Genomic DNA, 12722 nt, shown 5'->3' with positions numbered 1-12722 from the left:
GCAACAGAAGCTCCAGACAGACGTACGCCGTCTACACACATATTTCGCCGAACAGTATTAGTTTCTGTTCCATACAATCAACTCTTTTATCGAGTTGAATGTCTACACGTGTATAAATTAATAAGTTATTAGATTTCATTTACTGCATCTTTGGCGTGTCTACAAACAGTAGCGGCGGTTAGGGGGTGGGTGAGGAGGGACAGTCACTCCCACCCCCACTTTGTAGAGTAAATATTATATTTTATCCCACTTTAGCCAGCTGGAACTAGGAATTATTTTAAAAAAGCTATTTGTACAAGCCTTGTTGTCTTATATGCTATATCTTTCCTTTATTGTATAGTGCTACGGCAAGTAGTGGGGACTTTTCATGTGCTGTGAGGAAGGGTAGTAGGGGTACATATTTTTTGCCGAGGTCGTGGCCACTGAGTTATAATTCACACGCTTGCCGCGCGCATTCGTCACTCTGGCAATCTCTTTATTTTCTGTTAGTTTCTTAGTGTGTATTCAAATACTAAATGGTTTTTAATTGCATAAAAATGCCGTATATCTATGTAATTGTACCGGGCGAGCTGGCCGTAGGGTTACGGGCGCGCAGCTGTGAGCTAGCACTCGGGAGATAGTGGTTTCGAATCCCACTGTCGACAGCCCTGAATTTGTTTCTCCGTGGTTTCCCATTTTCATACCAGGCAAATGATGAGGTTGTACCTTAATTAAGGCCACGGCCGCTTCCTTCCCATAAGTTATATCTGTGTTGGTGCGACGTAAAGTCAATTGTGAAAAAAGATATATTTAATTGTAATTGTAATTTTAACGCGAGAGAATACCAACTTTACCTTCACCGGACTAAATTATTTCGTTTGTATTATGTTATTTTCTATGTAAATGTAATTAATATGGCCCGTGGATTATTCGTAATAATAGTTTTTTTGAGATTTTCATTCAATGCTGTATAATAAAATTTTCACCAGGTCTCACAAACATACTACAAAGAAATAATTTAGGAACATAGGTATTATCTCCCGTTGAAATACGATTACAACTGAATATTTTTTTTTACAATTGGCTTTACGTTGCACCGACATAGATAGGATTTATGGCGACGATGAGACAGGAAAGGGCTACGCGCGGAAAGGAAGCGACCGTGGCCTTAAATAAGGTACAGCCCCAGCACTTGTCTGGTATGAAAATGGGAAACCACGGAAAACCATCTTCAGGGCTGCTGACAGTGGGATTCGAAACTACTATTTCTCGAGTGCAAGCTCAGAGCTGCGTGCTCGTAACCCCACGGCACATCGCCCGGTATAATTAAATAGAAGTATAGCATGATTATGCAATTAAAAATCATTTAGTATTTGATTACTCACTAAGAAACTAACAGACACTAAAGAGACTGCCAGAATGATGAATGCGCGCGGCACGTGGGTGGTAGAAAAGGAAATCTAATAACTTATTAATTTATATACGTGTAGACATTCCACTCGATGGAAGAGTTGCTTGTATGAAACAAAAACTAATACTGTTCGGTGAAGTACGTGTGTAGAAGGCATACGTCTGTTTGGAGCTTCTGTTGCATTCCGACCAGATTGTACAGATTAAAATAATGTCTGTGTATTCGTCGCTGCTGATCACACTAGCCATTGCTGATATGCAGACAGCAAATATAGTGCGGCTGTACCATACACCAGCCTAGAACTATGCGGTCGAAAACGATGTTTACTAAAGAAGGTGTGCATTAGACCGGCAACGCTGAGTAACACGCTGCGAGCGACACTCCGTTTCTTATCTCTTCATATTCTGACGTAACCTGCCCGCTGGCAGTAGTTCCCCTGTGAAAATCAGTTGGTAGATATCCCATTCATCACTTGTGCTTGCGGGGCTTTTATAAGTAGAAAGTACGGCGTTCGAGAGCCACCTGGTATATATTTGGAAGATGTCCTATTCTCTAGTATATCAGAAAAGAGAAAGCTAAATTCAAGTTTTAAAATTCGTATATGGGGAGCTATATGGCGTATGTCATAGTATGTTGGAGGCTTGCAGTTTCCTTGCAGGTTGCACCATTATTGTAAGAACTGTTGAGAGCTCGAATGGCCTAGGCCTTTCATTGCCATTAGGTTTCTATTTAGGAAAGGACTTTGCATGCATTTCCACGTTAATGAGACCAAGACCACCAAGAGACTTCGGAAGAGTGAGAGTGAGCCTTGCCAGAGAAACCAACCTATTGCTGATTTGACCGTGGTACTTATTATGCGGGGCATAGGGAGAATTTGGCTCGTATAACATATCTTGCTCACGACGAACATGTTGTCATATTGTACTCTCTGATGGAGTGACAACGATCTCTCTTTGTAATAGATCTCTGAGTGAGTTGTAGTTTCTCTGTCCAGTTCCACTGTATCATCTTATAAATACAATACTGTAGCGGGTCCGCTGTCTGTAATTTTATTTACGTCGCCTTATTTTGATATATTTACCCGTTTTAGGCCAACTCAAGACCGTATCAGTAGTTTTTAGCTCTCTTGTCCGTTTGTCTTTTGTTTGTTTGTTTGTTTGTTACACCATCAGGGGTAAATGGTTGAATAGATCTTGACCAAACTTCATATTTAGAGTCTACTCATCCAGGAACAGGTTTTGATATGCATATAATTTAAAAATCATGAATATTTAGAATCTACTCATCCAGGAGCAGGTTTTGATATGCATATAATTTAAAAATCACGAATATTTAGAGTCTACTCATCCAGGAGCAGGTTTTGATATGCATATAATTTAAGAATCACTGAATATTTAGAGTCTACTCATCCAGGAACAGGTTTTGATATGTACATAATTTAAGAATCACGAATATTTAGAGTCTACTCATCCAGGAGCAGGTTTTGATATGTATATAATTTAAAAATCACGAATATTTAGAGTCTACTCATCCAGGAGTAGGTTTTGATGTGTATATAATTTAAGAATCACGAATATTTAGAGTCTACTCATCCAGGAGCAGGTTTTGATATGTATATAATTTAAGAATCACGAATATTTAGAGTCTACTCATCCAGGAACAGGTTTTGATATGCATATAATTTAAGAATCACGAATATTTAGAGTCTACTCATCCAGGAGCAGGTTTTGATGTGCATATCATTTAAGAATCACGAATATTTAGAGTCTACTCATCCAGGAGCAGGTTTTGATATGCATATCATTTAAGAATCACGAATATTTAGAGTCTACTCATCCAGGAGCAGGTTTTGATATGCATATAATTTAAGAATCACGAATATTTAGAGTCTACTCATCCAGGAGCAGGTTTTGGTATGCATATCATTTAAAAATCACTGAATAGATTGGGGGTTTATTGGAAGACCAGAAGCAGGGAGAATTTCGCACAACTTAAGAAACAGGAACCGTACCGTACTATAAATTCGGAATTCGTCCTCATTCTGTCTCGACGTCGTTCGCCTTTATCGTACTTCACGTTTTTGCCACGTGCTTTCGGAGAAAAATATCAGTTTAATATTCCGCATTAAAAGTGTGAATAGAGACATGTCACTTCGCATAGATTGCTGAAGGAAGTAGGTAATCCTTTGCAAACTCCCTTGCGAAGAACAGGTACAAATGCTAGTGTTCTGAATACGGCTAAAAAGTGTGATCCCTAAGACTCCCACTTCGTCCTCAAGGTTAAGCTAATTTGGTGGAGTAAATATCCTACGTTTGTCTTCACCTGTTACTAGCCTGTGATATTTTCTTGTGTTCATTCTGACATTGTGTTAAGTAACTACTCGGAATCCTGCCTGCAGTCAGCAATAATAGTGCCGTCATCGACAACACTACTAACCGTATTATGGCGGTCGCAATCTATCGCAAGACTTGTATACTACAGTATTAAGAGTATTAACTAATCTTGCTGAAAATGTTTTCAATATCCACCAAATAACTACAACGAAACGATGCAGCTTTATGGAATGTGCACAGTGAATTGCCGTGGTGAAGAGTGCGGAAACTGCCTGGTTGTCTGTAGTACTAACCAGGGCTTGGCTACGGTAGGCAATACAGTAGAACCTCATTAATCCGGCTCTAGGTTGTCCGAATTAATGAAAGTCCAGATTAAACAAAATAACTTATGAAATGAGCCAAAGTTGTACATATTTAAACACTCTGTGCAGTAAAAAGAACGTGTTCAGTGCGGTATTTTAAACTTTAGATATACAAAGATTGTTTGGTGTATAAGATAAAATACAATACAGTATTAGGCGCTACAAAATACACAAAAACTAGTGAAGTACAGAATTAGAATTGACCTCACTTGACACACTTACTGGTTTGAAGAACCTGTTGATCTTTTGTTGTCTTCCTTTGACATTGATTTCTTTAATAATTAACTAACACAGATGTCTCAAATGTTCGTAATATGGAGATATGTTTTCATCGTTCGACGTATTTAATGACAATGTTTAGACAGTCTTTGATTTCACTAAGTTTCGGCTTAGAGTTAATAACATCGCCCGCTTCATGCTGGTCATATTCATCCGTTTCAGAGCTTTCTGCAGCGATCACACTTTTCAACGCTGCGTTCGTAACTCAGCTGTATACTATAATTGTATTTATGTATAACTATTAAACGGCTGTCCGGATTAAGCGAAGTGCGAACTAATGGAATCCGGATTAATTTTGCTTTAATACTGAGGATTTAGCCGAGTCTCCCCTATATACCATTCTTTTTCTTTCTTGAGGCACAAAATTACTTCATTATTAACACATTACTACTTTTTCCTTACCATCATCATCATCATCATCATCTTGGAACAGTTTTTCTCTTTAGAGATGATGACTGAATTTTGTTTTCAATTTTTTTTATTGCCAAATGTTAATTACACAGCAGACAGACTTTGTGAGTCGTTGTTTTGTTTTTGTGATGAAATGGAAAGATTAATTAACGGCTAATTATTTTTTTGAGAACTGCAACAGAGAGTGAGGGAGAGAATAGCAGGCCTCTTCTTCTCACCAGCGGAGCAAAACTAATTAACGAACTTTACTCGGCTTGGCTGAATATTGTTGTGTTGTGTTGTGTTGTGTCGGTCTACATGCAAAAACATTTCCCTCCACTCTTCTCTTGGCGTAATTGACACGTTTTGCTAGTTTAAAAAAAATGGAATTGAAACATACTTTCTTAATAATACACATTTCTGTTCTAAAACGACGGCTGTATGTGACTCTTAACATAAACAAAACAATGCTCTTGCATGAATTCACTTGTTGTAAGTGGGATAGGAGATATAAACACAGAGCAAATGAGCATAAAGAGGAAGATATTATTTTAAATATGTTCGAGAAGCAGAAATGAAATGAAATGTCGTATGACTTTTAGTGCCGGGATATCCCAGGACGGGTTCGGCTCGCCAGGTGCAGGTCTTTCTATTTGACACCCGTAGGTGACCTGCGCGTCGTGATGAGGATGAAATGATGATGAAGACAACACATACACCCAGCCCCCGTGCCATTGGAATAAACCAATTAAGGTAAAAATCCCCGACCCGGCCAGGAATCGAACCCGGGACCCTCTGAACCGAAGGCCAGATCGCTGACCGTTCAGCCAACGAGTCGCACTCGAGAAGCGGAAATTGCAATGCAGAACATGCCACAGATTGGTCTACATAGGCTACTCGTGGAGAAACGCAAATTGTGCCGGAGAAAATGATCCACGTTGGTTTTTCCCTCGGACTCAGCAAGGGTTCCCACTTCTACCGCCTCAAGGGCAGTGTCCTGGAGCGTGAGACTTTGGGTCGGGGGATACAACTGGAAAGAATGACCAGTACCTCGCCCAGGTGACCTCACCTGCTATGCTGAACAGGGGCTTGTGGGGGGATTTAAAGATTGGAAGGGATAGACAAGGAAGAGGGAAGGAAGCGGCCGTGGTCTTACGTTACGTACCATCCCGCCATTTACCTGGAGGAGAAGTGGGGAAACCACGGAAAACCACTTCCAGGATGGCTGAGGTGGGAATTGAATCCAACTCTACTCATTTGACCTCCCGAGGCTGAGTGGACTGAGTTCCAGCTATCGTACCACTTCTCAAATTCGTGGCGGAGCCGGGAATCGAACCCGGGCCTCCAGGGTTGGCAGCTAATCACACTAGCAACTACACCACAGAGGCGGACTTCTAATGAATTATACTGTATAAAAACAAAATTTGGCTGGATTCGATGTATCCTTTTCCTTACCTGTTATTCCAAACTTTTTTGTTGAAGAGTGTATTTTTTTGAAAGCAGAAAATAAAAAATCGTCAATTTTGGATTTATGTCATTTTCGAAATAAGCTCTTCCATGAGAGATAGAATCAATCAGTCAAATAGGCAATCAATCAGAAGCTTATATTTCAAGTCGTTATGTTTTTCAAATCACTTCTTTTTCTTATCCTTTCACCCTATACGAAATAACTGTACATTACCAACGACATCTTACTATCAGTGTCAAGAAACTAGCTTGAGATGTTAAATGAGAATGCTTCCATGTAACCGATATTTCTTTTCTGTGGTGCACTTTTTCTAGTCAAGATTAATAAGGAACTGGGTCATTGCTAAGTAGCCATCTTGTGTCTCATTTTTCCCCATTGCAAGAGTGCATGTTACTTCCGCACCAATCCCAATTAGTATTCTACATGCAGGCAGCACGGCCGGCTGCGAACAATGGCGGGCGTCCCGTTTTCATCTCGCGTTGCAGGAGGCTCCGGTCTTTCTTTTAGTGCGGTGTGCCATCGGCAGAGGGGGCGGGGAGTAGTCTGGAACATGCCGGGATGTGAAGGCTACACACGCTCTCTATAAAGCCAGCCTGTTTCACATGAAATGCTTTTGTAGTTAGGGCGCGTTTTAAGTGAGCAGTTTGGTAAAAGGAAAAGAGACAAGGTTTAAAGACTCTATTAAGGGATACGGCGAGGCGCAACAGCTAAAATATTAGCCTGATGCATAGTGCATGTATAACGGGAGTCTGTGCGTCTGATAATGTTATTGAAATTTTTAATAATAATAATAATAATAATAATAATAATAATAATAATAATAATAATAATAATAATAATAATAATAATAATAATAATAATAATAATAATAATAATAATAATTCTACCTTTTTCCTACCCCTGTGGAATCGCGAGAGCGAACTGCGATAAACATGTGAATTTGGCCCTATTTTACGGACGGATGCCCTTCTTGACACCAACCCTATGTGGAGGGACTTAATCACTATTGCGTGTTTCTCTGGGGCTCGGTAATGTTGCTTGTACCGAGCGAGTTGGCCATGTGGTTAGGGTCGTGCAGCTGTGACCTTGCATTCGGAAGATAGTGGGTTCGAACCGTACTGTCGGCAGCCCTGAAGGATGGCTGAGGTAGGAATCGAACCCCCTTCTACTCAGTTGACCTCCCGAGGCTGAGTGAACCCCATTTGAGCCCTCGTACCACTTTTCAAAGTTCGTGGTAGTGCCGGGAATCGAATTCGGGCCTCCAGGGGTGGCAGCTAACCACACTGCTACACCACAGAGGCGGACTAGCGTAGATCTCTTTTCCTTCTGTCTCTACCGCTTTTCACACATATGTGGGGTCGCGGGTGTGAGCTGTGTCGCACATGTGGGTTTGGCCCTGTTTTACGGCCGGATGCTCTTCCCGACGCCAACCCTATATGGAGGGATGTAATCACTATTTCTGTGGTGGTTGTTAGTGTAGTGTGTTGTCTGAATATGAAGAGGAAAATGTCGGGACAAATACAAACACCCTGAAGCGATTAAAATCCTGACCCCGCCGGGAATCGAACCCGGGACCCTCTGAACAGAAGATCTCCACGCTGACAATTCAGCTAATGAGTCGGGCTCGGTCTAGCATAGATGTACATTTCTAAATATCTTTCAGTGTGATCTGATAGAATCTGATGATGTTCTTTCAAGAACAAACATGTCTGTCTATTTTAATTGTTTGTTTTCCAGGTAGTTTATGCATTTATTTATTCAAAGTTTTGGGCAAACTTAAGAACCTAACAGTTATAAATTAACTGGATCAAAACTGAAAAGAGAAGGCTGAAAATATGACAAAGGCAAGAGGTCATAAATGAGACAAATTTCGGTGGAAGCTGCATTTAGCTCTGGCCCGTGCCAACAGAGAGATAAACATATACTGCGTCCATAATAAATAGCAGACAGCCTGCTTTTCGTAAGTACCTATTCACTTTGACAGCATTGCCCTGTCCTCATTAGGCCTGTCGTATTTGCTTGTTAGCCTTACCGCTGGATTCCATGGTTCAAATCCTGGTCACTCCATGTGAGATTTGTTTTGGACAAAGCGGAGGCGAGGCAGATTTCTCTCCGTCTACTTCGGGTTTTCCTGTCATCTTTCATACCAGCAACACTCTCTATTTCATTTCTCAGTCATTATTCATTGCCGGAGAGGAGTTCAACAGGCTTCGTCGCTAGATGGGGGCTTCATTCATTGCATTTCTGACCCTATCGTAAGACTGGGAACAGGCTGAAGATTTTATATTTGCTTGTCAGGAACCGATTTTACATTATTTATAGATTTTATAGTTATTTGTTCGTGGCGTCTACCTCTGCAGATCTTTTGCCACTACAGTACTTTCACCATATGTTAGGACCTGCGTGTAAGTGTAATTGCGGAAGTGTCGAGTGTTGAATGTGAGGAAAGGAACGTTCAGGACGACACAAACACCCAGTCCCCGGGCCAGGGATATTAATCATTTACAATGGAAAACACCTGGCCCAGCCGGGAATCGAACCCGGGGCCGCCGGGTGGCAGACGAACGTGTTGCCCCTTACACCGCGGGGCCGGACTTTTTGAACTTTACTGGTCCTTTTTGCCCCGATGAAAAGTTTAACAGTCCTTACCTCATAAACATATTCTTCCATATGGAATAACAATTCTAATTTTTCGATGTATTGAAAGTTCATTACCCATAAAGTGAAAACCTCCCTTATGAGTGTGCATCCTGATGACTACAATTCATCATCATCATCATCTGTTTACCCTCCAGGTTCGGTTTTTCCCTCGGACTTAGCGAGGGATCCCACCTCTACCGCCTCAAGGGCAGTGTCCTGGAGCTTCAGACTCTTGGTCGGGGGATACAACTGGGGAGTATGACCAGTACCTCGCCCAGGCGGCCTCACCTGCTATGCTGAACAGGGGCCTTGTGGAGGGATGGGAAGATTGGAAGGGATAGGCAAGGAAGACGGAAGGAAGCGGCCGTGGCCTTAAGTTAGGTACCATCCCGGCATTCGCCTGGAGGAGACGTGGGAAACCACGGAAAACCACTTCCAGGATGGCTGAGGTGGGAATCGAACCCACCTCTACTCAGTTGACCTCCCGAGGCTGAGTGGACCCCGTTCCAGCCCTCGTACCACTTTTCAAATTTCGTGGCAGAGCCGGGAATCGAACCCGGGCCTCCGGGGGTGGCAGCTAATCACGCTAACCACTACACCACAGAGGCGGACATGACTACAATTTCCAAAGAAAATGACAGCAAAACAGTGAGAATTTTTGGTGAAAATATTAATGACGAATGGGGTTGAAGCCCTTTTAAGTACGCAATGGTTCGTAAAGGGAGGAGGTTGTCAGTGTAGCGAGTGTGGCGGTCGACCCCTGGGTAGTATATAATTAGTGGTCGGGTGCAGCACACAGCAGTGACCTGGCCATGTAATTATAATGAGCCGACAAACCTCTATTTATTAAATTAATAGATTGAGCGTGAAATTAGTCACGGCTGTGTGCGGTGTAAAATGTAGCACCACCTAACCGCGTGCTGAAATGAAAATAATATTAAACTGGTGTATATCAGCGAAAATGATGATCCATCTCTTGATACAGATGGAGCTTTGTCAGATGTGTGGCCGGATAAACTTGGTAAGCTGCCGTTGGGTGTCTAAATCCAGAATTAGACATACCAACAAGGATTGTCGCCGGCCCCGTGATGTAGGGGCAGCGTGCCTGCCTCTTACCCGGAGGCTCCGGGTTCGATTCCCGGCCAGGTCAGGGATTTTTACCTGGACCTGTGGGCTGGTTCGAGGTCCACTCAGCCTACGTGATTAGAATTGAGGAGGTATCTGACGGTGAGATAGCGGCCCCTGTATAGAAAGCCACGAATAACGGCCGAAAGGATTCGTCATGCTGACCACACGACACCTCGTAATCTGCAGGCCTTCGGGCTGAGCAGCGGTTGCTTGGTAGTCCAAGGCTCTTCAAGGGCTGTAGTGCCATGGGGTTTGGGTTTGAAACAAGGATTGTCCAGACGTGTTAGTGGTGTTCATGGGGTCATTGTCCAAGCAAGCGATAGCCAACTGGATTTTTATACCTCTGCCTTTTCAACCACAGAAAAATACGTTGGAACCTGGGTTTGAAAGAAACCACTGGTTCAAAATAAAAATGAAAGATTTCTTCATAACTAGTGTTGCCCATCAACCGAACCAGACATATACTACCATACCGTAATTGTGCTGTCGCCGAAACTATTCTGCCACTTCTTATTAGTTTATTAGCCCGCCTGGTAGCCTTGATAGTTAAGGCGTTTAGTCTATATGGTTTGATACCATGGTCGAAAAAGTGTTCATCATCAGAATGTTGGTCGGCAGGGTGGGAGAGATCGTGGCATACAATTTCTAATCTCTAGATTGTGTGCCAAAAGCCTGGATTAAATTCCAAACCTCTCCGCAGTATTCATATGGAGTGAGGGCATATGACGCTGTTGGTGGTGATTCGTCCGTCGGATGGCGACGTGAAGCAGACCTCTTGGTGTTATTCGACAAGAGTAGGCTACCTGCCGACATCTGACTTCATCCCTCATCAACATCATCATCATCATCATCATCATCATCCCACATCCATACGCGCAGGTCGCCCACGGGTGTTAATAGAAAGACTCCCGTCACTAAACTCCATACGGTAAATAAATTCGTTTATGTAAAATGTGGTGAAACACCTACAATCTGTTTTCCAGTCAGTGAGCGGGTCAGGAATAGAATGAATGAAGCCCCATCTTGCGGCGAGGATGGGAATTGTGCCGGCTGCCGAGGCCTGTCGCACTCCTCTAGGGCAATGATTAATAACTGACAGATTAAATGAAGTGATATTGGAGAGTGTTGCTGGAATGAAAGATGACAGTGAAAGCCGGAGTATCCGGAGAAAATCCTGTCCCGCCTACGCTTTGTCCAGCACAAATCTCACATGGAGTAACCGGGATTTGAACCACGGAACCCAGCGATGAGAGACCGGTGCACTGCCGCTTACGCCATGGAGGCTGCTTTAAAATATGGCAATATAATTTCCTGTGGCTATTTCTAGCCGAGTGCAGCCCTTGTAAGGCAGACCCTCTGATCAGGGTGGGCGGCATCTGCCATGTGTAAGTAACTGCGTGTTATTGTGGTGGAGAATAGTGTTGTCTGTGATGTGTGAGTTGCAGGGATGTTGGGGACAGCACACACACCCAGTCCCCGAGCCAAGGGAATTTAACCGTTCAAGGTTAAAATCTCCGATCCGGCCGGGAATCGAACCCGGGACCCTCTGGACCAAAGGCCAGCACGCTAACCATTTAGCCATGGATCCGGACTCAAATATCGTAAATAACAGTTTATATGAAATATAGTGAATTGAGTTATAATGGCGTATGATCTCCGGAGAGGCCTCGTGTGGGTCCTGCATGCCTGTGAAGTTGAGGGCCCTACCTAGGATGATTTCTAATGCTGAATACGAAGGCCAGAACACGGACCATTCAGCCAACGAGTCGGACAGTGAATTGAGTTACACCGAGGGAAATGCCAAGCTCTGCATTCAGGAGACGAGCCGCACCGTCGGCTGTCCTGAGAATAGTTTTCCGTGGTTTACCATTTTCACTGTCAGCCAAATTCAAGGACAGTTCCTATTCATAGGCAACAGCCGATTCCTTCCACCTGCTCACCCAATTTCATTCACCATCATTCATTTCATCTTCAGTAGCCTCTGAAGTGAGGTTGGCGTCAGGAAGGGCATCCTCCCGTAAAACATGCGATATAATGATTCCATCTCACCTCATCCCCGACCCCGTGTGAAGCAACGCGACGAAGGGGTAGACATACGTAATGAATTCAGTTACCTTTTATGCATATTTTTCCTTGTCATTGAATATGTATGTTGAGTCCTCAGCCCTAAGGCTGGTTGGATCCTCAACACCTCCGCCATCAGCTGTCATAGATGACTTACGCATCACTGAAGAGGCGTACTAGGGAAATGAGGAGTGACGTAGTTTCTCGTTGCTTTCCTCACCAAGTCAGAAGTTGCTTCTGCCAAGCCTACTGAAATGCATGTACCAATCGACCCTATGAGCAACATTTTCACGCCATTCGTAGCAGGGACTGGCTGCATAAGGAATGGCATTACTAGCATCGCTAATATCTCAGTCACTTTCATAATGTCAAAGCCAAGGATAAGACAGAAAGTAATAAAAGTAACAAAAATTGCCCTAGCCTATACCAGAAGACATAGTGCACTGTAAACACTAGGTCCCGCCAGCAAAGGCGTTTGAATATTATGTGGAATGGAATAATTACATGTATTCACTAAATAGTGCAACCTACATGCAATATTTACAGTCACTGTGTGGTTTATGTTGCCTTTTTTTCCCCCTTCGTTAGTGCAGTATCGAGATAAAATAAATGTAGTATACTCACAGAATATGAAAGGAAGAAGATAAATAATTTATACGTAGAATTTT

General features: G+C 42.9%; 1 protein-coding gene across 1 annotated transcript in view; it reads left to right on the top strand.

Annotated features, from left to right (window-relative positions):
* The window catches only part of LOC136879147 (cysteine-rich protein 1), a 186939-nt gene that overhangs the window by 77398 nt on the left and 96819 nt on the right, over window positions 1–12722 (top strand). The gene's annotated exons all lie outside the window — the stretch shown is intronic.

This window comes from Anabrus simplex, chromosome 8 (assembly GCF_040414725.1).
Source record: "Anabrus simplex isolate iqAnaSimp1 chromosome 8, ASM4041472v1, whole genome shotgun sequence".
Lineage (NCBI taxonomy): Eukaryota > Metazoa > Arthropoda > Insecta > Orthoptera > Tettigoniidae > Anabrus > Anabrus simplex.
This window is presented reverse-complemented; position numbering and strand designations above follow the sequence as displayed.